Raw genomic sequence first — 27,924 nt, forward strand, 5'->3', positions numbered from 1 at the left:
CATCTCCGTTTCTCTATATCTCTCTTGTTCTATCTCAGTTTTCCATACTTACATCTCAAGTTAACGTTTATAAATGCCACTAATGAGATAGAGAACTTAATGTAAGAGCAAAAGGACACACGTCAGAGACTTTCCTCATTTATAGTCCTAAATCTCAGACATCATTACAGGTCCCATGGCACGTATCCAAAGCAAACGCTTTTTTAAAGCTATCAGACAAACAAACAATAAATAAAGTGTACTAAACTCAGTGCGTTATTTTCACTGGTCACACTGGTTCATGTACCATTGTAGCCTAAAAGAAAGACTCTCTTTCTGCAACTGAGAAGTTCCCAGTGTCACGGTATAGATGTACAATTGTGTATTGAGGCTTTTGTCCAGTCCTCCGGGGTGTCTGCAATGTGTCTAAACATATGCGGTCATGAGGAGGTCACTAGACACGCTGCTGCGCCGCAATGATTAATGTCATCTTTTCTGAAGAGAAATAGCATTCGTAGATTAACGTTTTCTGTACAAACGTCCAATATATGCAAATATGCATATTCTAATGGAATAGAAGATTTCTAGTATGTCTTTTAAATCCTTGCAAAATCGGACAACTGTAGCTTGAGAGGAACAAAGAAGTCCAATGACTTTTACAAAATAATTAATGTTTAGATAAATCGCAATGAAACCGTTAGAAATAAAACTATCTTTTCAAAATCGGACAACTTAAACTCATGAGATCGGGTTATCTTATGAGCAACAAAGAAAAGTCCAATAACTTTTAGACAATCATTCGTATATAAAAAAATTGAAACTTTAGAAATGAAATATGAAACTACGCATTTCAACATAAATGCAAATAAGTGTCCTAGAAATACGAAGCAGCAGGTAGTATCATTTTGTTTTTTTGTTTTTATCTCTCTTGAATGTACAGAATACATAGGTAGGCTATACTTAATGTGGCACAGGTGCCAGGAAGTTATGAAGTCAACCTGACAACAGACAACTTTATAGAAACTGTACCACGTGTGAATTGTATTCATATTTCAGGTTTCCTAATATTATAAATGTTAAATAGTGGACTGGATTCATGATTTCATGACAATGTTGCACCTTAAAGTAAAACAATGTAAACAATATACAGTCGACACTAGGTCGAATTCATTTCATCTCTCTAAATTTCAGTCGTTTTATTTAGGTTCAGATTGTTTATAGCACCGAAGATATAATTCTAATCTTTGCTCTTCAGAGACAAGCCCATTTGTATGCATCGTTATATCAACAACATCCTCAGCTCATTAAAATCCTTTCCTGGATTTACTCTGTTATCTGTCCTATATGCCTAAAAAACCATTAGGCTATTACTACTGTTTATTAAAGAAATTAATCCGTTGCGATTAAAAGATGATTTTATGAAATGCAAAATGTCTGCTTGTAGATTTGGATATGGACATAGGCTATCCTTCATACCAAAGAAAGAAAAAAAGAAAGAAAGAGAGAGAGAACTATTGACACAGTGTCTATATTTGTTAAAAGTTTTAAAATCTTTTTTTTTCCTCTCCAAAATGTTAGGTTATGTCTTCAAGCGTTGGGGTGGTAGAGAAAGCAACAGACAGCTGTATGCACCGACCCTTTGTGCATTCCATTAATTTGTTTATTTCCAACATTTACCTCATTGCAGTTTTTATTCTCTTAAGAGAGCCTGTTTTTTCATGAAATGGTTAAAGCGATGCTATTATCGATGTTTTATTCAGCTGTTTGTGTCAGCAACCACAAGAGCGCAGAAGGTAGGGAGGAATTATAAAAGGGTTGACACCCAGAGCGACCGGCGCGCTTTTGTGAGAGAAAGAAAAATGATTTATTGCCAGCAACGTGGTTCAAACAGAGTTCACTGAGAATTGTAGTGTACCGGCGGAGGCGCTGAGTTATGGTCTTGCTGAGCCACTACATCAAAGATTCCTTTTCAGATTTAGTGAATGGACCCAGCGGCATGAGACAAGGGAACAAACTTACTTTAATTAGAAAATTCCCAAGAACACAGGCGACTTTCAAACAATAAGGGAAGAGTTTGAGGTGCAAGGGGGACATAAAACCTGGAGATTAATAATAAACTCCCCTATAGCTTCCACCACCACTTCCCAAAATATTAATAGTAATAAAATAAAAAATATGCATCGAAATTGTTTAAGTAGCACTAATTCATATGTGGTTATGGAATGAGTTCACTTGCGTTCCTTGCACACTCGGGCGCTGTAATCTTTCATGTTAATAGCGCTGGAGCTCGGCAGAAGCCGGACTTGTAATATGCATAGTGAATGCTTCTATTTGACAAGACTTGTGACAGCAATTCACTGAACTCAAAATAACAAATCGTTTTTAGAAAAAGATTGATTTTAGCCTTACAAGCGGAGTAGGCCTATAGCCCAATGGCTCCTTGATATTCTTCATTAATAAACAGTATGGTTATGATTTGACTAGTTAAACCATTCGAAATTAAATGCAAGGTTTTTAAACTGCTGTCATTTTACACGTCATTGTTTTAATGCAGTCCAAAGCACAATCTTAATATGTGCGAGGACTGAGATGACCATTTTTCAAAAACATACCTGGCCATATTGGCAGGCCCTTTATTGTCTCAGAAAATAAATGAGAGCTGTGTAGGCTATTATTATTAAGATTCACTGAAGAAGAAAAAAAAAATCCTTGCAAGAAAAAGAAAGTGAATGGTTGAGGCTATCAATCTTTGTCTTCGAAAAATTCGTTAGACATGTTATTGATAGTACTGAGTGTCTGAGTAAATACTCAAACAAGACACTGTGGAGAGTAAATGAAAAGGGACTAGTCCTTGGTTTTTAGTCATTGTGCACAATTAATTACTAGTGCGAGACAACTGTCCACAGTTTATGTAAAGGAAGGGGTGATGTTTATATGTTCATTTGAGACTGGGGAAACTAACTTTTTTAAGCATGACTGGTTTACATATTATGTTTTCGGCAAGACGGCGTTTTAATTAGCAACTGGTTAAAAACGAATCGCACTGTGTCTATAGGTGTCTGGGACAAACAGTGATCTGGACAGGTTGAGCACTAAATAACGTTCTTGCCTCTACCAGCTGAGCTTTATGACGTCAGAGGACAAATGCTAATTCTATTGCGAGTAGAAAGGTTTTGAGATCAATTTGTTATTATTTAAAATTACTTTAAAAAAAAGTTACCCAACTCCAACAAGATTCAAAGACTTTACCATTGCCCTAAAAATCCGGGCTGTTCCTGCTCTGGGGTGCGTTTCCCAAAACCATAGTTGCTAACCTGTTAGCAACTTAGTTGGTTGGCAATAGGAAATTGCATTGCAACCAACTATGGTTTTGGGAAACGCATCTCAGCGACTATTTTCTGACACTGTCAGTTAACTGGAAAAATAAACTAATTTCACAAAGAAAAAAAAATCATTTCACTAAGATTATTTTTTGACATGCATTGACAGTAGCTATAGGTACAGCTCTGACAGCCAAAATCCATTTGTTTGACCACACCCATTGATTATCTTCAGGTCTTTTTCGCCAGGTATAAATGAGCAGAAATCTCAAAACGCGCCGGAAATTGTTTAGAAACGCCAGTAGAATTGGACATCGACGTGTGTGGCTATTTCTTTCACCGCGCAGAAACGTTGTTTGTTATCCTTTTTACAAAACATGACGATAAAGACAATGTATGTTACTGAAATAGTTTATTAATAAAAAGGCATTGCTAAAACATCTATACATGGTTGTTAGCGAAAGATTAAGAAGATTTTCTTTAAATAGCTATGTATTTTAAAAGGTCAATGCACGTATGGAGCGGTTGTCTCAAATGTAAAGCGTTACAGGAAGAATTATTTAACCATAAACCAAAAAAGTCGATTTTTTTTAAAATACCTACCACAAGAAGACTGAAAAGTCAGTCAGGGTTTCAAACACTGTATTATAAAACGTTATCACGGAAATGAAGTCTGTATTCTGCAATCCATTGTAGCAAAACTAAGGAGATGCGATCCCAGATATGCATGTCTTTTTTCTGTCCAAATGGGTCTCTTTCTCCCTCCCACCTCCCAAATCACGCTCTCTCAACTCTGTCAGCAAGGTAACGGGGTAATGTTTGCGCCTTGCTCTTGGGTGTTCGTCTGTCCACAGGATAATCATTCGAAATCGCAAAATAGTCGAAGAATGCGGAGGAAAACGGAATCCTCGTTTGGTTGCTTTCTAGCACTTAACAACTCAAACAGCGATTGCGCGAGGCTATTGGAGGAGGCCATCACGTGACTACATTGTTTACCTCTGTTGGAAAACAAAGACAGCAGTGAGTGTACTTTAATGTCTTTCCTACACCTTGTGTGATCGATTATCCAACCGGAGTGGTCAGGGCGGGTAGAGATGCACAATAATTCGTTTCACAAATTTCTTATTATGCTTACTTGAACAAGACGTGTTGCAATAAATCTCATGTTTGTTCTATTGAGCAACATTTGTCCCCTTGTGCTCTGCAGGAGAGCAGTTTTGCATGGAGACAACATGCTGAAGAAAATTCATCAAAACATTATGAAGGCCATATGTGGAACTTTTTAAAAAACTCTCTCAACCTCCCTATTCATTCTCTGCTGGTGTCAACCAGTCCACTAATGAAACGACAAACTCATGGGACCAGGCGAATGCAACGGAAAGAGACGAAGGGTGCAAGCAGTCAGCTTCCTGCTTTCCACCCAAGTAGCCTTGGATGAGAGAGACACATACACCTATAAACTTCAGCTCCATAAACGTCATGGAATTAGGTGAGAGAACTCGTTCTTGGAGTAAATTAGATATTTTGAGTTGTATTGCTAAGAAATACCCAGTTAATCTTTAGTAGTAATGAATAACAGCTGTGTCAGATTTGGTTTCATGTTGATGTGATTTGTCACTTAGACACTGATGTCAATGACAGACGTCATTGAGAACTACAGTTATTAATCAATTATTAGTGTTTTCCTTCCTTCTTACATAGAAAATGAACCCCTAATTACAGGCAACATTTCACTCTTGACTAATAAAGACTGTTAATTTCCACAAAATGCATGTAAGAATTCTAAAACAAAAGTTTCACTGTGTTCGGTTAAGGTAATTAGTTCAAATATTTTTATCAGTCCAGTATACCAGTGTGAATGTGGACACATGACTATAAAAAACACAAAATGGGGGAAAATATGACTGTATGCTCATTGACGAAAACACAATTACAACATATATAAGTTTAGCGATTTTGTTATGCTATCTAACAGTACTTCTACTGTGTGAAAATATGTCCTTTTCAAGTAAAAAATGCATAAACTGCATACAAGGAAAAAAGAAGAGAACTTCTAAGAAAAGTAATATTTTCTAGATACAGCCAGTTGTTCTGTGAACTTGATTAAGTTTAAACTTTTACTAAGGAACGGGATAATAATAATATAAAAAAATCTACAGTGAAATTTTTATATTGTCTGAGGCTATGCTTTTCTGGGTCACACATAAGACTGCGTCACTTGTTTTAGCCTAAGTCAAATTCATACATTCACACTAGAGAAGGAAAAAAATAAGAACTTTCGTTGATAAGGAGGGCAACGGGTGAAAAAAAAAATACACACCAAAATCATTAGTAAACAAACCACAGAAGAAATCATATGAAATGGATAATTGACTTAGTGATTAGTCTACCAACAGTGGTCTGCCCACAGACAGTGTGCTGGATTCTCAATACACTGATTTATCACTTTGGGTTTAAACTTGCAGCTACATACTGTAGGCATAGGCATCAGAGAAATTCACTCTGACATTATGCTGTACAACATGGTTAATACTCTAAACCTGAGCATCAGTCTATGTTTGACAGATCTTAGACCTGGTGTACTTTAACACTTCTATATCTGAATGTTTTCCAGTTGATTCCAGGTACAGCAGTGGTGAAGTACAGGATAGCAGCTGTTCCAACAGTGAACAGGCATGTGCAGCATTCACCTCGTCCCAGCTGCTCGAGCTGGAGAAGGAGTTTCACTTCAGCGCTTACCTGTGCCACAACCGGAGGCTTGAAATGGCTGCCTTTCTGAAGCTCACTGAGTGCCAGATTAAAATCTGGTTCCAAAACCGTTGTATGAAGTATAAGAAAGTTCACAAAGAAAAGTCAATGGCAAAGTCCTCTTACTCCTAGCTGGAAACAGGTAACCAGCCCTTTGTGATTAGTGGCAGCACAGAGGATTCCCCAGTGCCATTAAAGTTCCAGTACCTCTATGAGAGAACATCAATGTCTGGTATGAACTGTGCGGAGAGCCATTGGTTAAACAGGAAGTCCAACAATCAGGATCTTCTGCTTTCAGAATTCGGCTCTCAGCACTAAAATATCACTAAAGCATGATTCAATGACTGAATTCTCTTCGATAACTGAAATACAAATTCTCCACAAAATATGTGCATGTTCTGTCAATGACCAGTTTTTCCACCCATTATAACTCACTGACATGACTTATATTTAAGGAAATTGAAGATTTATTTCCCTTAGATAACGATTTATATGAAAATGAAATTTCAATAGCCATATTTGCTCTAAACCAGATTTCATGTTATCAGCTAGAACATGGTAAATCAGAGCTAGTCTCCACTGTGCATAAACTGCTGTAGTAATATATTTGCAAAGCACCAAGATTTTATTGCGCATGGATGCAGGCTCACTTGTACAAGTTTATCTCTTGGGCACAGAAAATACCATTTAAAAAGGGCAGTCAAGACTTTGAATGGTCATTAACATCCCCTCAACTTTTGTAACAACATATTTTTATTGCTCTCAGAATGATATGTTATTTTTCCCACAGAATGTGCTGAAACTTTTAACTTGGAATGTTTTTGATTATAATGGCCAGAAATGTTAAAATATTCAAACCATGTTGAATTCCAAAGACTTGTTCTCTTATTGACAATGCTCTACTCTGAGTTTGACTTTACACAAAGTTCTGTTTTCCTGTTGATACTGAAAGTATACTGAATTCATGATGTTTTGACTGACAAATGAATAAAGCAACAAAACAGGATTAATTGCAAAAGTCAATGTCAGAATTCTTGCTTTGATAATGTTTTGATTTGATTTGACCTATTCATGTAGACTAAAGTGTGAACAAGAAGGAGCTGCAATGTAAAATATGTTTATATTTCTAGATCTAGCTACTTTTATATTAATTTGGTCATATCAGATGAAAAAACATGCATTTTGAAACAGCAAAGTGGTTGCTTAAAATCTAATTAAATCTCCCTGGATAGTTAATAAAGGCGACTGTATTGCATGTAAATGACAATGTTGTCATTCTTGTTTTTTCAGATCTTCTTTGTTAGTTTGGTTAAAAATAATAATAAAACAGCTGAGAACAACTGAGAGTGAATCTTAATTTAGCTTTAAGGTGCATCTGTGGATTTTATTTTGATACTTTTTGAATTAGGCAATACTGTACTTTGTATTCTTAAAACATAACCTTACATATATGCCTTCCTCCGCCTCCCAAACTCCCAACATTAATCATTTAGACAAGATGCTCAGAGAGAGAGAGAGAGAGAGAGCAGCTTCACAACCGCTCAACCCGCTGGGCCTAATGACAAGCAGTGAACTTCTCTTCCAGCCTGCCAACATGCTCTTCTCCAGTACGGGAGCTGAAACACAGATTTGAAGAAAACTTATTTTTTTTCTTTTTGTTTTTTTCCAAGTATTACATTTGAGAACAACTGGACTGCAGCAACGTTAGCGGTGAAGACGCCAAGGCTTGTGGGCACCGGCCCTGGCAGGGTGGGCAATAACTCATTTTGATTAATTATGTTTAATTAGGACGTCGCCGTGTGTCATTTTATAAGCTAAGCACGGAACAGCAAAATCTACCTTTTCAAAAATATTAACTTCAGCTGAAATTTAACAAATTGAGCAATTTCAGTTTGGCCAATCTCAGTCATTCTGCATAAATCAATCTAGACCCAATACAATTAGTAGCCTAAATTTGGAGCCTTGAGTGGTTCTCAACCATGTTCCTAGAGGGTTTGAAACCACTGGTTTAACTAATTTCAGAACTATCAGCAACACTGCACAATTAATCATAGGTTTAACTATATTCTCAACCTTGTTTCCGTTTATAGATTAGATTTATAGAATGCAGCATCTGTAATCAAGAGGATGGAAATAGCCTTTCATTCCATTCATTCTGATTACAGGAACAAATGATTCTGTAATGAATCGTTGAGGCTAAATCACAGAGCTAAATAAATAATCTGATACTGTAATCGCAGATAAGTGTGTGAACATATACTAGTGGCCGTGAGAGAATGGAACACCGTCTGTGCTGCACTGCTGAACTTACCATTCATCACCATGTGGCAGTGTTCCATATGCAAAATAGGAGTTGGCCTCCCGGTGGCCCCTTTAGTGCAACTAAACGGAATGCTGAGTGCTTTGCTGTATTTAAACTGGATCTAGCATACCAGCTTACTTAAACAGAATATAACACTTCTAAACAAGCAGAGAATATCAATTTAAATGCTCTCAGTAAATGATTGTATGTCTAGTACATGTATTTAGTATTTATACAAATAAAAACATAATAAATAATATTTTAAAATACATTTACATTTAATCATTTAGCAGACGCTTTTATCCAAAGCGACTTACAAATGAGAACAATAGAAGCAATCAGACCAACAAGAGAACAACAACAGCATACAAGTGCCATGACAAGTCTCAGTTAGTCTAGTACAGAACGCATAGCCAGGTTTTTTTTTCTTAATGAAATGAAAAGACAAGAAAAGAAGGAAAAGTGCTAGTATTAGTTGGTTAAGTGCTGGCGAAAAAGATGAGTCTTTAGATGTTTTTTGAAAATGAGTAAAGACTCAGCTGTTCGAATTGAGATTGGGAGGTCATTCCACCAGCTGGGCACAGTCCAGGAGAAGGACCGTGAGAGTGATTTTGAACTTCTTTGGGATGGTACCACAAGGCGTCGTTCACTTGCAGAGCGCAAACTTCTGGAGGACACATAAGATTTAACCAGTGAGTTTAGGTATGTTGGTGCCGTGCCCGTGGTCGTCTTGTAGGCAAGCATCAGTACCTTGAATCTGATGTGAGCAGCTACTGGTAGCCAGTGTAACCTGATGAGGAGAGGAGTAATGTGAGCTTTTTTTGGCTCATTGAAGACAACCCTCGCTACTGCATTCTGGATCAATTGCAGAGGCTTGATAGTCTGCAATTGAATACATATTTTATAAAAATGTAAAAATGTTTATATTTAATATGTATCATTTAATATATAAATATATATGCTTTAAAAATATAAATATATAATAAAATTATATATATTATATAGATTTTTTTTATAATGTATTATACAGAAATATACACATTCTTATACACACACACACACGCTCCCAAAAAATAAAATCAATAAAAAAATAATTATTATTCTCTGCATTTTTCTATTTGATAAATTGTTTTTTCCTCTTTTGACATGACATTCAGCCAACTATGGTGACCCATACTCAGAATTCTTGCTCTGCATTTAACCCATCCAAAGTGCACACACACAGCAGTGAACACACACACACACACAGCAGTGGGCAGCCATTTATGCTGCAGCGCCCGGGGAGCAGTGCCTTGCTCAAGGGCACCTAAGTTGTGGTATTGCCAGCCCAAGACTCGAAACCACAACCCTAGGGTTAGGAGTCAAACTCTCTAACCACTAGGCCACGACTTCCCCAGACTTTTTGGACTCTGCTTTTGGATAAAAGCATCTGCTAAATGTATATATATATATTCTTATATGCTCCTGGATATTACCTTTCTGCATATGTTATAAATAATGGATACACAGCATACATACTGTACATATAAATAAATAGATTATGACATAATAACACACACTCACTCACTCACACACACACACACACACACACATATTTATATCTCAATGTCTAAGTTGGATACGGCCTTGCATGAACCATTTATCAAGATTAATTCATATGAATTATGAACAATGACTGAATTATTGTAACGAGATAAATTCAGTAATTGAAGTTCAAAGGGGCATGAGAGGTTCACGCACTTGTTATTAGATTGACCACTGAGCAACATTTTATAATAGATGTCTTGCAGTGCTTGTGTGATGCAGCCCCAGATGGGAAATCAGCCTGTAAACTAAGAAGGATCCAGATCTAATTCAAACAAAGCACTGTATGAGCTTTAGTTCACGGTAAAGAGAACAGGACAACGAGTCCACTACATTCCTAAATCCATCATTGAGCTCAGTATGTAATTAATTTGCAGAAAATCGGCTGCAGAGAAATTCCTCTTTGTGTGTTCAGGAGAAAAAGATTTACTGGACTAACTTGAAGAGAGAAGAAGAGAGAGAGATAGATGGAGGCTGTGTTGGATTCTTTACATTCTTGTGTGCATGGCCTGACCAGCTATGATTTACGAGCACATTAAGGAGCATTACACGACCCCTGGCAAAGATCACAGAGGATGAGAGAGCTTGCTCTGGCCACTCACACAATAAAAAGTCCTATTTTTAGGCATTTAAAACCACACAGAGTGCACAGCGTAAACTCTCCACACTACATGACTGAATTGATCCAAAGCTGTCTTTGATATAATTCAAGTACCTCTTCAAAATGATATATTTGGGCAAACAATGACAGATATCCATCTTTCTTTCTGTTATTTAAATACTACAAATGATTTCTGGAATCACAAAAGTAATACTAAAATTATAATCCCAACTCCAGAAAGGTTGGGATGTTTTGTAAAATGAAATAAAATGTAGAAATAAAATTTAGAATCTGTGATTTGTTAATTCTCTTTAACCTTTACGTAATTGACAAAAGTTCAAAGAAAAGATTTCCAAAGTTTGCACTGTCCAACTTAAATGCATTTTGTAAAAATAAACAAATTTTGATTTTGATGACTGCAACACACTTCAAGTAAAGTTTGGACAGAGGCAAAATAAAAGTGAAAATTTTATTGAACATCCAAATTAAACTTTTGAAACAGTTCACATTAAGCAGGTGAACTGGTAATAGGTGAGAGAGCAAAGCTGGACCATGGCTCATCATTTTGTGCCAAATTCATGAGAGAAGTGTAAAACAAATCAAAAATAACATTCCTCAATGCAAAATTACAAAGAATTTAGGTCTTTCACCAACTATCATACATAACATTGTGAAAAGATTCAGGAAATCCAGAGAAATCTTAAAAAAGCCCATGTTCAGTTCGTGTTCCTTTTATTATAAGGGCTGTACAGCTATTATGTTGGTCTTTAAAATTGAATTAAAGAGGCATGGTTTATTCAGCGAATGCGCTGTAAATCAGTTCAGTTCGGGAACGGCACAGTGAAAGTAGTGGTCCTGCATCTCACTTGTAAAGCAGCAAAATAAGGTGAAGTCTCTGTCTGCAGCACCTTCACTTTGTGACCTGTAGGAGAGAATATTGTTATCTTGATTGGTCGTGGATGAGGATTAATTATCCCAAACTTCTTGCGGAAGTTTTGTTTGTGATTATTCTTTAATGTGCGTCATTGGAAAATGTGTGTTTCATTTGAGTGTTCATTATATTATTATCATGCCATTTTTTCACTGTTTAACTTGATGATCTGCTTCTGCATTATATTTATGTAATATGAGTGTGTAGTTACCTGATTTAGAGAGATAATAGTGATGAACATGATCGCCCATTATGTGACTGTAATGACTCAGCATTTCTATTGTGTAGCTAGTGTTCATCACACATTTATGCAGTTTTCTGTTACTGATTAAGTTTATTTTGTCTATTATAGAACCACTTTCGAGAGTCATACAAATCAACAGGATAAATATTCAGTAATACACATATAAATGGTAAAATGGTAAATTTAATACACATATACTTGTATACACTGGTATTTGTCATCTCTGAGAATTCCTTGTGCATCAGAGGACCTGGGACTGCAGCCTAAAGACCAGTTTCATATCGCTATCCTGACAAAGGACATCTTAAAGGAACTGTAGAGACCAACACAGACTGTTACAGCTGTTTTTGACTACGTAATTGTGAAACCAGCTGACAAATGTATCCTTAAAGCTTGCATCTGTCGAAATAATTCCTTTATTTGTTTAATGTTTTGCTTACACTCTTTATATGGATGTTTTCTTTGCATTTTTAGGATTTCTTTGACTATGAATATGCACACAGTATATATGATTATTGCTATTCAACATCTTAAAGGGTAAATTAGTACAACTGACTGCTCTTCATTTCTCTCATGGTCATTGGACATCCACTGTGGTAATCGACCCTCTGAGACGGATGGCACCATAATATTAATTGGTGCAAGACATGCAGATGCAGATGCTATAACCGTCTCAGCAATGATGTCCAGATCAAGAGAGAAAATGGTAGAGAGTGACATGGTCCGGCCACATAGAAGTGCTCGACAACCACTGTATCTTCAGGACTATGAGGTTAGTTATCCTCAGAGACATCTTACATTCGCAGATGAGCAGGTTGATGCTGTAACAAATGTTGATGTTCTCTCTTGTATTCGTAAAGCAGAGCAAGCAATTGCAGCAAGATGTGAATTTTATTTCAGCGATAATTGCTAGTTCACCTGTGTTAGCTCCACTACAGGTTTCGTCACCTCTGCAGTGTTCTTTTGGTGTGGAAGATGAAGAATGGCTTCTGGGATGTTGACCACACCTCAGGATTATCAAAATCCTGTCCAGTCTGAACATGATCTATCGGTGGCCCCTAAGGATGAGTCCCTGCACACGTTGTGATAGTCGTCAAGATCTCATTGAGGATCTTACTAATCTACTAAAGAGAGTAGGCTGACTGAGTGATAGCCAATTACATTCAGGTTACATTCAAATAAACCCCCTAAGGCCTGGTTCACACCGGACGCGGAAGCGGCGCGGAAAGGAAAATCACGCGCGGTCCGGCACCTGCCTGTTCACACCAGACGAGTATTCTCTGCGGTGGTCGACAAACGCTTCTGCTCAGTTGTTGTTTATTCAGAGCACATCATGGGTAAGTAAATAACCTCATAAAATGAATACACTATGTTTCTGTAACCAAGAAGTTATGAAGTTGTTGTTTTTTTTCATCTTTCTAGTCAGTTTAGATACACAAATATGATCGCATTTGTCACTCGCTGTATTTTAATTTGAAAATTGCTTATATTTTGACAATTGACCGGATTGTCTCGTGTTTCTTGGTGTGACTTCCTGCCGGAATTGACGCGGATCGCTCGCAGCTCGCGCAAAAAATAGACCAGACGCCGAAACTGGCGCTCACGGCGCAGGCCGACAGTGTGAACGACACCATAGGTTAACATGGGCGCCGAAAGGAAGCGGCCTCCGTTCCGCGCCACTTCCGCGTCCGGTGTGAACCAGGCCTAATAGTGGGAATAATTCTCCACAGCATGTTCCTGGCCATACTGCTTATGTTCCATGGTTTGCAGCAGCGTCTGTCTGATTCTCTTTATGGTCAGTCTGATGATGCCATATTGTTGCGGTTTAATCCACTGTTTCACACCCCTCAAGATTTAAGATGTTTACCTGCAGATGCGCATACTTGTCAATCACATCCAGAATATGGGCCTGTTAAAAATCTTCATGATCCACGCTTTGGGGATTGAATGCTTTCTTCACAGAAAACTGCCTTACTTGATCATTCTTGCCCTTATCTTCAATGGAACTAGAGAACTGACTGCTATAATGGGAATGAACAGATGTATCTGTCTGATCACTCATATTTATTTTTGGATCAAGATCCTAACCATCCCTGGCACCCATTGCCAGTGTAATATCGTGGGTCTACACCCATAATCCCGGATTTCATTCATGATGATCCACAAGAGTTCGCCAGACTTAAGCTTGGTTTAGACAATATTCTGCCTTATGACATTTCTGAATCTTTTAAGTTTCAAATACTCATGGATCATTTGAAATTGTAGGATGCCTTACTTGTTGCGAATTCTTACAGTCACAGTCATTCTCCCTTTAGTGACACTATGCGAGCACTTACTGACATGTATGGGCAACCACATCAGTTGGCATTGCAGCGGATAGCCAGGTTGATGGATGGATCCAATATCAAAAGTGGTGATGTCAAAGATTTCAAGGCATCCCCTCTTCGTGTTCATGCCTTAGTTGGAATGTTGAATCAGTTGGGTAGACCAGGTTGAACTGAGCTGCAGTGTGGTTCTCATATATCTCGCCTCTTAGCTAAGCTGCCTTTCAACCTAAGAGCCAACCTAAAATAAATTTGTTAACCCTCTTCAGACTCCGATTCTTACTCTGCTTAATTTGGATGACTGGTTTGAATATGAGGTTCGTTTGCAGGTGGAGGGAACTCAGTACTGTACCTACCCAGATCATGATGCGCTTAATCCTAAAGATAAAAAGACAGGATTTATGGATTGAAAGGTGACTACTGTTCTGCATGGGGGAGAGCAGAAGGGAGTGTCAGCAGAGAACTCAAAGACAGGGTCACTGTCCTCAGATAAGGTGCAGAAGAAAGCCCAAAGGGTATTGTCCTTTCTGCGATTCCATCCAGCATAACATGAAACAATGTTCGAACTTTAAGCTCTTGACCAAGGAGCAATTAAAAATTGGATCGAAATGGGCCACAGATGCTGGAGATGTGGACAAAGTCATCAGACCTCAAAGTGTACCTTGAAAGCTAACTACAAGAGATGTGATAGGAGACATCTTGAAGCTCTTCTTGATGTTAATGCCAACTCTGAATCTAGCAGTAAAGGTAACATCAAAGAGGCAGAAGGGAGTGCACATCTAGCAAGTTCCACTTCCCAGACTTTGTGCTACTTAATTTAAGCTGGGTTGTGATTCGGAATGATGACAAGTCGCTAGAGACCTATGCGTTACTGGATGATGGATCTGAGAGAACGATTCTGCTGCATGAGGCAGCCCAACATTTAGGCCTTCAAGGTACATTTGAAAACCTAGCCCTTTGCACTGTGAGGCAGGAGGTTCAGACCATCCATGGATGTTCAATGTCCTTCTCTATAGCTTTTGGCAGATCATGGCAGATCATGGCAGACCTGGCAGATCATTCCAAATTCATGAAGCCTTTCTGACAAAAGAGCAGGGTCTCATCCAACATACTTATCCCATCACTGATTTGCAGCAAATATATCGCAACCTTAGAGATCTGCCCTTACATGATATAAATCAAGCACAACCATTAGTGTTTATGTGAGGATTTCCAGTCAGGATTTAGACCGTATCATAGTACTGAGACTGCTCTCCTTAGAGTTACAAATGATCTGCTCTTATCATCTGATCGTGGGTGTATCTCTCTATTAATTTTATTGGATCTTAGTGCTGCGTTTGACACAATTGACCACAACATTCTTTTGCATAGACTTGAACACTTTGTTGGTATTAATGGAAGTGCATTAGTATGGTTTAAATCGTACTTATATGACCGACACTTATATGACAAGATTCGTAAAGCAGAGCAAGCAATTGCAGCAAGATGTGCATTTTATTTCAGCGATAGTTGCTAGTTCACCTGTGTTAGCTCCACTACAGGTTTCGTCACCTCTGCAGTGTTCTTTTGGTGTGGAAGATGAAGTATCTTCCACACTAATGGCTTCTGGGATGTTGACCACACCTCAGGATTATCAAAATCCTGTCCAGTCTGAACATGATCTATTGGTGGCCCCTAAGGATGAGTCCCTGCACACGTTGTGATAGTCGTCAAGATCTCATTGAGGATCTTACTAATCTACTAAAGAGAGTAGGCTGACTGAGTGATAGCCAATTACATTCAGGTTACATTCAAATAAACCCCCTAAGGCCTGGTTCACACCGGACGCGGAAGCGGCGCGGAAAGGAAAATCACGCGCGGTCCGGCACCTGCCTGTTCACACCAGACGAGTATTCTCTGCGGCGGTCGACAAGCGCTTCTGCTCAGTTGTTGTTTATTCAGAGCACATCATGGGTAAGTAAATAACCTCATAAAATGAATATCTATCTTATCATCTGATCGTGGGTGTATCTCTCTATTAATTTTATTGGATCTTAGTGCTGCGTTTGACACAATTGACCACAACATTCTTTTGCATAGACTTGAACACTTTGTTGGTATTAATGGAAGTGCATTAGTATGGTTTAAATCGTACTTATATGACCGCCATCAGTTCGTAGCAGTGAATGAAGATGTATCATATTGATCACAAGTGCAGTATGGAGTACCTCAAGGCTCAGTACTAGGGCCGCTACTCTTCACGCTTTATATGTTACCCTTGGGAGATATAATCAGGAAACATGGTGTTAGCTTTCACTGTTATGCTGATGATACTCAGCTCTATATATCTTCACGGACCGGTGAAACACACCAATTTGAAAAACTAATGGAATGCATAGTCTATATAAAAAACTGGATGACGAGTAATTTCTTACTGCAAAATTCTGAAAAAATCCTTTTACATTATAATCCTCTACGTCCGCTATGTTCTAAAAAAAAACTCAGGCAATTTGATAATACCTAGAATATCAAAATCAACGGCGGGCGGTAGATCCTTTTCCTATTTGGCGCCTAAACTCTGGAATAACCTACCTAACATTGTTCGGGAGGCAGACACACTCTTGCAGTTGAAATCTCTCTTTAACCTGGCTTACACATAACATACTAATATGCTTTTAATATCTAAATCCGTTAAAGGATTTTTAGGCTGCATTAATTAGGTAAACTGGAACCGGGAACACTTCCCATAACACCCTATGTACTTGCTACATCACTAGAAGAATGGCATCTACACTAATATTTGTCTTTTTCTCTCTTATTCCGAGGTCACCGTAGCCACCAGATCCAGTCTGTATCCAGATCAGAGGGTCACTGCAATCACCCGGATCCAGTACGTATCCAGACCAGATGGTGGATCAGCACCTAGAAAGGACCTCTACTGCCCTGAAAGACAGCGAAGGCCAGGACAACTAGAGCCCCAGATACAGATCCCCTGTAAAGACCTTGTCTCAGAGGACCACCAGGACAAGACCACAGGAAACAGATGATTCTTCTGCACAATCTGACTTTGCTGCAGCCTGGAATTGAACTACTGGTTTCGTCTGGTTAGAGGAGAACTGGCCCCCCAACTGAGCCTGGTTTCTCCCAAGGTTTTTTTCTCCATTCTGTCACCGATGGACTTCATATACAGCGATATTGTTGACTTGATTGCAAATAAATGCATAGACACTAATTAACTGAACAGAGATGACATCACTGAATTCAATGATGAACTACCTTTAACTAGCATTTTGCATTATTGACACACTGTTTTCCTAATGAACGTTGTTCAGTTGCTTTGACGCAATGTATTTTGTTTAAAGCGCTATATAAATAAAGGTGACTTTGTTGGTTCAGACTATTACCATTTGATCACACCTGTGGAGCCTATGATGTTGGGACCTAAAGGAGCACCAGCAGCTGTGAATATGAGACTTGGGTGGACATTGCAAAGTCCATCAAGGTCCCTATGTCCTCGTCTCCAGCCGCAGGAATGTTTCTTTGTTTCTTGTGGGACACAAGATTCTGAACTCTTTAACCAGGTTGAAAAGCTGTGGAAACTGGACATCCTGCCTTATTGGTCTGATAAGGTCGTCACATGCTCAGGTCAAGATGCAGAAGGCCTCCACATTCTGGAAGACAAGACTATAAGGGTCAATGTGGATGGAGTCAATCGATACGCTACCCCATTGCTCTGGAAAGAGTCACTTTCCCCTTTGATGTGCCGAAGGAAGGTGTCCTTGCTCTACCCCTGCTGTGTTACATTTGCAGTTCCCTTCAGTCGCATGTAGGGAACTACTTTGAGCCCACAGAAGATGTACATTAATCTGTTGGAAACAATTTCTGACAATTATCTTAAGTGTCCTGAATGAAGAAGAGGCCAAGAAACTAGTAAACAGATTACAGCACCATCTAATGGAGGGTGGATGAGTTGCGATAATGGGCCAGTAATGTTCCTACTGACTGATTCTACCACTGTCCTCACTTGGCTGCAGTCTGACTCCTGCAGGTACAAAGTATGTGTGGCAGTCAGAGTAATTGAAATACAAGAGTGGTCTGACCCAAAATCCGGGCGCTATGTTGGTTCGTTGACTTATCCTGCCGATGATATCACACAAGGCTTGACATTGACTTGTTGGCTCAAGAAACTCACTGGAGGCAGGGTCCAGTCTTCTTGAAACAACCCAGGTGCAGTTGGCCCAAAGCAGCTGATTGTCAAACCCCTGATAAATTTCAGGAGCTTAAGAAACCGGTAGGCTCATCCATTGGCGAAACTCATTATTAAGCATTATGACACCCAGTTACTTCATCCAGGACCCAGAAGGGTGTATGCTGAGAGGCAGTGAAGAAACATCAGTGTTACTGTCCTGCATGTCAAAAGTGAAGGGACCGACCAGAAATTCCAAGGATACCAGGCATTCCACCTTCCAGTCTTAGGTTATTCAAACCACCCTTATACTCCCCTGGGGTTGATTGTTTTGGTCCCATTACAATAAAAGTGGGCCATTGCACAGAGAAAAGGTGGAGTATTCTTTATAAATGCCTCACCACTCAAGCCAACCACCTTGACTTTCAGGACCATATGGACACTGATTAATTTTTGTTGTCCCTCAAACACTTTATTTCACATAGGGAAAAGCCCTACGAGCTTCTGTCTGATCAGGGTACCAATTTCAGAGGGGGGAGTAGTGATTGGAGGAAGCTTTCAGTCAGATGCAACACACCCTCAGGGATCGACTAGCTGAAGAACAGATCAGGTTCTACTTTAATCCTTCCAGTGCACCTCACTTTGAGGGGTCCTGGGAAAGAGAAGTGAGGTCTGTAAAAATAGCCCAACGAACCACGCTAGGCACTCAGTTTGTCACTGAAGAGGTCTTGAGAATGGTCTTAGTAGAGGTTGAAGGTATCTTAAATTCAAGACCTTTGGGTTATGTCTCTAGTGATATATCGATCTTGATACTGTAACACATTCATTGCTCATGGGGCGACCTGACTCCTCCTTACCTCAGGTAGTCTATCCTGAGTCTGAGCATCTCAGTCGTAAGTGATCTCAGTGATCACTTAAGGAAGTATTTTGTGCATGACTTTCTGCCAACGTCACAGGCACGTCAAAAAAGGGAACAGAGATAGAGAGAACATTACAGTCGGAACTGTGGTTCTCATAGTTGATGAGCAGTTGCCCAGATCACTCTGGTGCATGGGTACTGTATCCTCCTCAATATCATCCTCAGCGGGGCAGACGGTGAATGGACATCCATTATCCTCCAGCACCCACTCCATGAAAGCAGCAAAATCCTCCTTGGGACCGTTCACTGGCAGGCCTAAAAAGTCCCTGGTATGGTCCTCCAGCGAATGGTCTTGTTGCTCCAGGCAACAATGGAGAACAGGCTTTAAATACTGGGAATGTAATTAAGAAGGACAGAAACAGGCATGGAGCTAATTAATCAAAAACCATGGAAACTAACTAGGCAGGCTAATGGAGACACAGAAAACTAAACTAAAACAGATCATACATGTGACGTAAACATTGTAATTAAAATTATATTAAAGCTGATGTGACAGTGTTAAACATGCCTCTATCCAAGCTATTTTAGAGTATTTTAGAATGCAGCCATTAAAATCTGTTCAAATTTGAATTTTTTTCTTTGTAATTTCATCAATTAAATAAAGGTTAAAGAGAATGAACAAATAACATTCTTGATTTTATGGCATTTCACAAAAAATCCCAACTTTTCTGGAATTGGGGTTGTAAGAAAGTCGTATATTAGTCGTATATAGTTATTAAATTAATAGTGCTATTAAAGATTATATGAAGGGTGGCAAAGGTAATCTAAATGTAAAAATATGCATGCACAAAAACAAGAATGCACTTAAATATCCAATATCAGAGGATACATATCCATTAATAATTCGAATAAATTCACAATTGCGGTCCATAACCAATGACATGGAACTAATATATCATTCATCCAAAATAAGGCAACTTTAATATTAATAGTGCAAAATGTTCACAATACATATAGAATAAAAACAGGTTTCTATATGTATATTGCTGAATCAGCCAAAATAAGTAGATCTGGGTTTCACTGATAAATATAACAAAATACGGAGGGTAGCATATAAATTTTATGTCATTTTATGAATGCTAGAGTGCACAAAAACATGCACACTTGAACAAAAGCACACCATGCCACACTTTCTCCACAGCAACCTATCAGCATCAATATCCTCATGAGGAAATCATCATTACAACTGCAACCTCATTACTTACATCAAGTAATTATACTCATACACTTTGCAATTTTACCAGTCTAACTGGATATTGCTTTCTTTTTATTTGCTCTAATTCCATTTATTTTCATCTAAAGGTCAGTTCTGCCAAATTCCCAATTTTTATCCAATAGGGTCACGCATTGATCCAAAGTACTAACCTAGACTGTGTGCACTAACAGACTCATCAGTTGCTCACCATCTTCACATCCCGTTTCAGCGCAGGGAATGAGATTACGTCCAACGCTACAAATAAGTTCATTTTGGGAACTTTTGAAAAATTGGCAGAACGGCCAGTTAAGGCCTCGCAACACACTGCCCACAGGACACCATACAAACATCACATTCTAGATTTAGTTAGTAATCCCACAATCTAGTTAAGGATCTGGAAATTGGATCGAATCAATTCATTCTACAGTCAATTTGCATAAGAGATGGTCCACCGGCCATTAAAATTCACAATTTGTCTTCAAACATCTCATGGCTGACTACATTTTTAGAAATTAGAAGATACAACATTATCTATTATGATGAAATATAGATCCTCAGGCCAATTAAAAAAGACAGGATCATCCTCTGCGACCACACTTTACTTTACAGCCTCTCATAAAGGATTAAATACACTGGATCTTATGCAAACATAGGTAACCACCTCATAGTAGATTCACAGTTGTCTTTCTGAAGCATGAATCAATAGTCATTTAAAGCGCTTTATTAAGCGGCTCAAACACAAGCTGTGCTCAGACCTCTTCTAATCATAAACAAGGTGCTGACTCTGTATGTGTGACCTTTGGCAAATCCAGTCCATTCTTTCCCATTAACCTTCCCAGCTTCGCCATTTCTCTCTCACTCTCTGTCTCTCCGGGGGAGTTTTCCTCTCAGTCAGAGCTGCTTCTAGTGCTTGTTGCTCAGAGGGATTGTTAAGTATGAATTCCTAGTGTCACCTTTGTGGGTTTTATTTATTTGTTGGCCTGCTGGTAAGGAAAATAGAGCAGACATCACTCAGGTAGATGGATTATAATTCACCTATTAGCCCTCATCAATCTCCACAATTTGACTTTCTGCATCACGTACAACTGTTACTGTCATATTAAAGCACTGCATTTTAAAGATCAATGGCTTTTTAAATACGCTCTAGCTAAAGGTGATTGGCGACATAAAATGGAGAAAAAAGGCTGATAACTGTCACACAGATGAAAAGCCTCAAAACTTGATGAGGGTTCCTACAAAACAATTACCGAAACATACTCTTTGACATTTATTAATCAAATGACATGTTTCCAACTTAATCATCACATGATGATTTCCTTACAAATGGATACCAAAAGCATAACATCTTTACAGAAAAGGATTTCAAGCAAGCATTCATTGACTGTGCAGTTGAGCAGTAGCAGCATATGCCTGTGCTTTCCAGGACTGTTTAACCCTGCTAATGTCCCCCAGTAAGGAGCTCCGGAGGCACTGGAGACTGTGCAGCAGTCGACTCTTGTACAACAGATGGCTTATTGTCACTTTGTTTGGGCTGTTGCCTGCTGGGCTCAAGGAGGAAGTGAAGACCAGAAGCATTCATATTCTTACAGCCATATACTACACTAAGTGAAGTAAACTGATAAGATGAGGTGGAGCGGTTTCGGCACATGCCTGCTGGGATCTCTGTGTGATTGCTAGAATCAGCAATGCATGCTATTAACGCACACCTGGTCACATGTACTCTGTTTCTGTGAAGAAGAAAAAAACACTTATTACAAGTGGCAATTATCCATATTGTTGTACACTTGAAGAATAATAAAACAAGCCGTTTGTTAGAGAATGCTAAAATTGAAAGAATGTTCCTCTTCTCTCTATATATAGCATAATACAATGACAGATATCCATTGTCAGTGCATTGCTCTAAAACACCTGAAGAGAAAAAGTGAAAGATATGAGTTTGGTTTCTTACAATGATACTGATACTTTGATTTCAATATTCCTAAAATACTTATTTGGGTCGAGAAGAAAATAAAATGAAAAGCTTATTCCTTAAAAACAAACAAACAAAAAATGGATCATGGAAATTTTTTTATGACGACAATTTATTAATGTTATTTTTAATTACTCCATATACACCACTGTTAAAACATTTATGGTAAATAAATACTTTTATTCATCAAGGATACATTAAATTTGTCAAGTGACAGATTATGATTTTTTTTTTTAAATATGGTTGTTTTAATTTTATTCATTAAAGAGAAAAAAATTGTATCACAGTTTCCACAAAAACTATTCAAAAAGTTTTCAAATTGGATAATAATAAGAAAATATTTCTTGAGCAGCAAATCAGTATATTAGAATGATTTCTGAAGGATCATGTGACACTGAAGACTGGAGAAATGATGCTGAAAATTCAGCTTTACCATCAATGGAATAAATTACATTTTAATATATATTCAAATAGAAACAGTTATTTTAAAAAGTAATAATATTTTTTATAATATTAATGTTTTTAATTAGTTGTTTTTTCTCATTAAAATAAACGCTTCCTTGGGGAGTATAATATACTTATATCAAAATTAGTAGTGTACATTTTATTCTATTTTTCTAATTTATTTTATTATGTAAAACAGTTATATCTAAACATGCTCTATGCAAATATAACCATTCACTTTATTGGCAATGCTAATGGTGGGCAGCAACATTTTATGTTGACTTTTAGTCCTGTCTGGCAATGATGCAATGATGCTTGATCCGTGTGTCTCATCCACGATTGCTTACTCACGTGTGGATTGTATGGACTGAACCTAAACCGTTTGGGAATTTGAGATTAATTAACAAACAGAAGCATTTACACTTAACTGCACTGTATGTGTCTCAAACCAACTCCACCTCTCACATCTGTCTCAAATGCATCTTGGAGGGCACTTGGTGTTTTTTTGATTAGATAGCTATTAGTAAAAACACATGAAGAGACCAAGTCTAAAAACTCCCTAAAAGTGCTTGCTTTGTTAGCCGAGTTGTCTTGCTGCTGCTTGACTGAAATGCACCACCGCAAGTTTGAACAATCACATTGTCAGCAATGTGCTCAATCACTTACTACTGTTGATGTTATCAACAGCTTCATCTTCACTGATGGTCTCCCTCTTTCACTACTTTTTTTTCTGTATTGCGCTTTCTGAGTCCTTTTGTACTTACTTCTCAATATTTCTCTATCTTTACTTTTTTTTTTTTTCATTTTTTGCTAAATGTACGGTTCAAGCTACTTACACTAAAATTTTGAATAATTAACAATTAGTGTTTTTGAAATAACTCTGTTATGCACACCAAGGATTTATTTAAATAAAAAATTAAGTAAAAACAATAATTTAGTTACATATATTCAAATTTGATTGAATATATTAAAATAAAAATTTCTCATTTAATCTATTTAAAATGTAACTTATTCCTGTGATTTTGAAGCTGAATTTTCAGCATCATTAATTCAGTCTTCAGTGTCACATGATCCTTCAGAAATAATTCTAATATGCTGATTTGCATTTCTTAATAATATCAGTTAAACAGTGTGCAGCTTAATATTTTGTGGAAACCATGATAAGCTTACATTTAAAAGTTTGGGATATTAAATTGATCTGCAATAAATTTATCAATAGTGACAGTTTGTCAAAAGAAATTTGTTAAAAAAGATTCATATTTTAAATAAATGCTGTTTGTTTAAACTTTCTATTAATTGAAAAATCCTGAAAATACCTGTATCTCAGTTTCCACAAAAATATTAAGCCGCAAAGACTGTTGCCAACAAAGATAATAATAACCATTATTAATAATTGAACACCAATAATCTTTTATAAGAATTGAGCATCTATTCAGAATATCACAATCATTTCAGATGTGACTCATAAGACTGGAGTAATGGCTGCTATAAATTCAGCTTTGCCATCACATAATTATATATATATATATATATATATATATATATATATATATATATATATATATATATATATATATATATTCTCTAGCTATCTGTTTGTTTATAAACATTTACATTTCAAAAATGTCTTTTTTTTTAAACAAGGTAAAACCAACATTCAGGTTTGTCCTGACAAATTTTATTTTTCTAGTTAAAAATTACTTTGTAATTACTGTAAAAAGTACATTCAACTTCAAACTGCAGCTCTCCATACTGTTGGCTGCCTCAGTTAAAATACATTAATAATTAAATTCTGAATTATTTTTTTTTTTTTTTTTTAGGTCAGACCTCTATTCATTCTGCCTCTTCATTCATTCTGGACTCTTGCCATTCTGACGTGTTCCCCAATGATAAAGTAAGAGGTGTACGCAAGTGCATAGATTACCAGCCCTTAACCAATCATCCGAGACAGGTCCATTCTGCATTAGCAGCAATGACCTTACCGCCAGTGGTGACAGTCAACTGTCAGCAACGTCTCACTCCTGGCAATTTCAGGGCTCAAAGTTGAGAAATAATTAGGCCCGACAGTCCTCTAGGGTTAAACAAGGGCTGCGAGTCATCATTCCAAAGCTCTGTAAAAAGTGTCAGAGGTCAAAATCAGCCAATGATATGACCTCCACATCGTGGCCATGATCCCATAGTTTGCTGGGAGGATCGCCAAAGACAGATCAGGTTATCAGAGCGAGCTTCCCCTTTGAGAAGAGTGATGCATTCAAATCATAATGAAACCCAACCTGTACCACACTGGAATTTTCATCACCATGTAGTTATAAAGAGCCGGAAAGGTGAAACATGCATGCAATTACTCCACAGAGAGAGGCATGTGCTTCGGATGCACACATTATAATAGATAGTAGATGACAGGATGTGGCTGGAAACGGCTCAGATGTGGCAAGCTGGTGTTATTTGGGCTCTTTCCAGTCAATAAGGAAAATAAATTATCCCTCACCTTATTATGAACACAAACTGAGACTGTTTTCCTGTCATCCGTCCTGGCAAAACATGCGTACTGATGGGACACAAGCTGTTTGGAACTGAAGGGGAGACGCTTGCGATGACTTGTTTACCCGGAGCTTTTCAACGGAGGTCAAACTTCTGTAGAGAACACATGGAGGCATGTTGAACACCGCTTCCCCTCATGATTTATACTAATCAAACATATGGCATGAGGAGAAACGAATAAACCCTTAATATTTGATCTCTATAAAATGAGAGTAAATAACATTAAAATTCAGTTTACATCTATTGTAAATTCAGCCGAGAGCAAATGTATCTTATCTGGACTATAAAAAAGTGTGTATAATCTTATTGAGGAGGAGCAGTGCACACACCTGTTTTTTTTCTTTCCTACCCTGCAGTCAAACACTTCTGCAACTCCTGCCTAGCCCCCCCACAACCCCCATCCCCACCTCTTCATGCTGAAACCCATTACAGAAATACAATTTCTAATGCCTTCACACAGGCCCGCGATCGACTGCAAACAAATTTATATTCACCCCGTAAACAGAGAGCAGCAGAGATTTATTTATTGAGCGGAGAAGAGAGAAACAAGCTAGCGTGTGAACCCTGGGTAACCCCACAGCTGACATGAAGATGGATAAGTGTACCATGCAAATGTACAGAGGGAAGGGATATATTGCACTCCGTCATTCAGTGCATCGCTGCCCGTAGAATTCCATTTATTCTTCCAGCTGGGACCAGATCTCAGGGGTTGCAAGTGCACAGTTATACTTTGTTGATTATTTGAGATTGTTTTTTAATCACTGCAGAGCCCTACAGTAAAACTCTTTATTGGTCATATAAGTGGAAATCCCTCCTTCTGTTCTATGCAAAAGTTCAAATGCAGTTGCAATGATAGTTTAAATGCAAACAATATCATAACTATTAGGTCTATTATCATTTTATTACTTTTTTTGTCCGCTTTCCTAATTAACACTTGCCATTTCATTATTAAAACACTGACACTTTTATCCACAATGACTTCAGTGCATACTTTTTGTGTCCTAAAAGCATAAATGTAAATGTGATGCAAATGTATTGAGACGGTGGCTTCTGTACATGTCTCAGTATTTCTATTTTCTGATCTTGATCCAGTGTTGAAATCTTTTAAACCAATAAGACTTTTTTTAATGACTGGGCTACTGGAAGGAGAGACCAAGTCTGAAAGTATAAAGACCACATCTGTTTTGACTAAAAAGCTGTGAGAGTGTTGTACTCCTGATAACCTCTAAAGGTCATATCTCTGGTTATCTCTGTCTAATGGTCTATGACTTTGGTGAAACTTTTTGAAATGTCACATGTAAAATATGAAGTAAAATCTCATTAAACTTTAAACATGCAAACAGTTAAGATTAACAGAGTGAGGGTTTTAAAAGTGCAAATGTACACTTGGTACCTTAAGGAACTACTAGAAAGAAAGAAAGAAAGAAAGAAAGAAAGAAAGAAAGAAAGAAAGAAAGAAAGAAAGAAAGAAAGAAAAAGAAAGAAAGAAAGAAAGAAAGAAAGAAAGAAAGAAAGAAAGAAAGAAAGAAAGAAAGAAAGAAAGAAAGAAAGAAAGAAAGATCTGAACTCTGTAATAGTTAGCTCTTCGTTATTTCTCGTTGAAAGTAAAAAGGGCTGGTCAAAAACTACTGTGACTATCTTATTACTGTTTTTTCATTTCAGACATTTACTTTAAATTACAAGAATGTTAATGAAAGCATGAGAAAGAGTTTTTTTTCTTTTCTTTTATGTAGTAGGGAATATAAAAGCCAGTATTTGTAGGCTATAATAAAGCTTAGCAACGACGTTATAATAAAACTCTCTGTACTTTGCTTTATTCAATTATTTTATATTATTTTATGAATCAAGTAGTAACGAATTAAACAATTTATTAATCCTATCAGTTTTGCTTGTTTAATGTTTAGAAAGAATGAACAAATCTTAAACTAAAAAAAAAATAGTTTGTGGTGTAAAGCGGTTCATTATTGCAGGAGAGACAGCTGCTAATTATCATTTGACCGAAGAATGACCTGCAACGACAGCTGTTTAGCGCGCACATAATCACTCAGAGATCTCATACAATTACCTGATAATTCCCTTTTAACATGATTTCAGCTGTTATGTTAGATTCCCTATGGTTTAGAATTCAAAACAGAGTTTCAGTTTTCCCGACGAATCTAGAGATTTTTTTTTTGCGTTTTAAATATATTCGGAATATGAAAGAAGATGGAATGGAACTGTAACGCCATAGGCGGAGCGTGTCCCATGGCCATGGGGACTTGGGGGCAAAAATGCCACTAAATTGGACAAAAATACCCATGCATAAATTAAATCTATTACGTCTGTTACTAACAAAGTGTAAATGAACAGACAGTGTCGATTGTGGCATCAAATTAAGATCTGCTCATGTTTCACATTTCATTTTAGGCGTTTTTACTGTGTTGCGCTTAAGATTTCATTGACCGTTCAGAGGCGTTCAGATGAGTCATCGCTGAAACTCGAGTGCGCGTGCGTTCTCTGACTGAATTACGCGAATTCTCTCATAAACAACAAAGCGCAGATGCACGTACAATGTTAGTAGGAGATTCATTTCACAGTGTAAACAGCTTCGGTGAATGTGCTTAAACTCGCGATAGATCAGTGATGCACTTTCTATACAGGTGCATCTCAATAAATTAG

At 37.7% G+C, this 27,924-nt stretch overlaps 1 protein-coding gene and 1 pseudogene across 1 annotated transcript in view; one reads left to right on the plus strand and one right to left on the minus strand.

The window, feature by feature from the left end:
- LOC132129177 (transmembrane protein 18-like) overlaps positions 1–27,924 on the minus strand; it is a 386,729-nt gene that overhangs the window by 325,435 nt on the left and 33,370 nt on the right. The window lies entirely within an intron of this gene.
- LOC132129169 (homeobox protein Hox-C3a-like) lies at positions 4,394–7,226 on the plus strand (annotated as a pseudogene).

The sequence above is a fragment of the Carassius carassius genome, chromosome 46 (assembly GCF_963082965.1).
Source record: "Carassius carassius chromosome 46, fCarCar2.1, whole genome shotgun sequence".
NCBI classification, from domain to species: domain Eukaryota; kingdom Metazoa; phylum Chordata; class Actinopteri; order Cypriniformes; family Cyprinidae; genus Carassius; species Carassius carassius.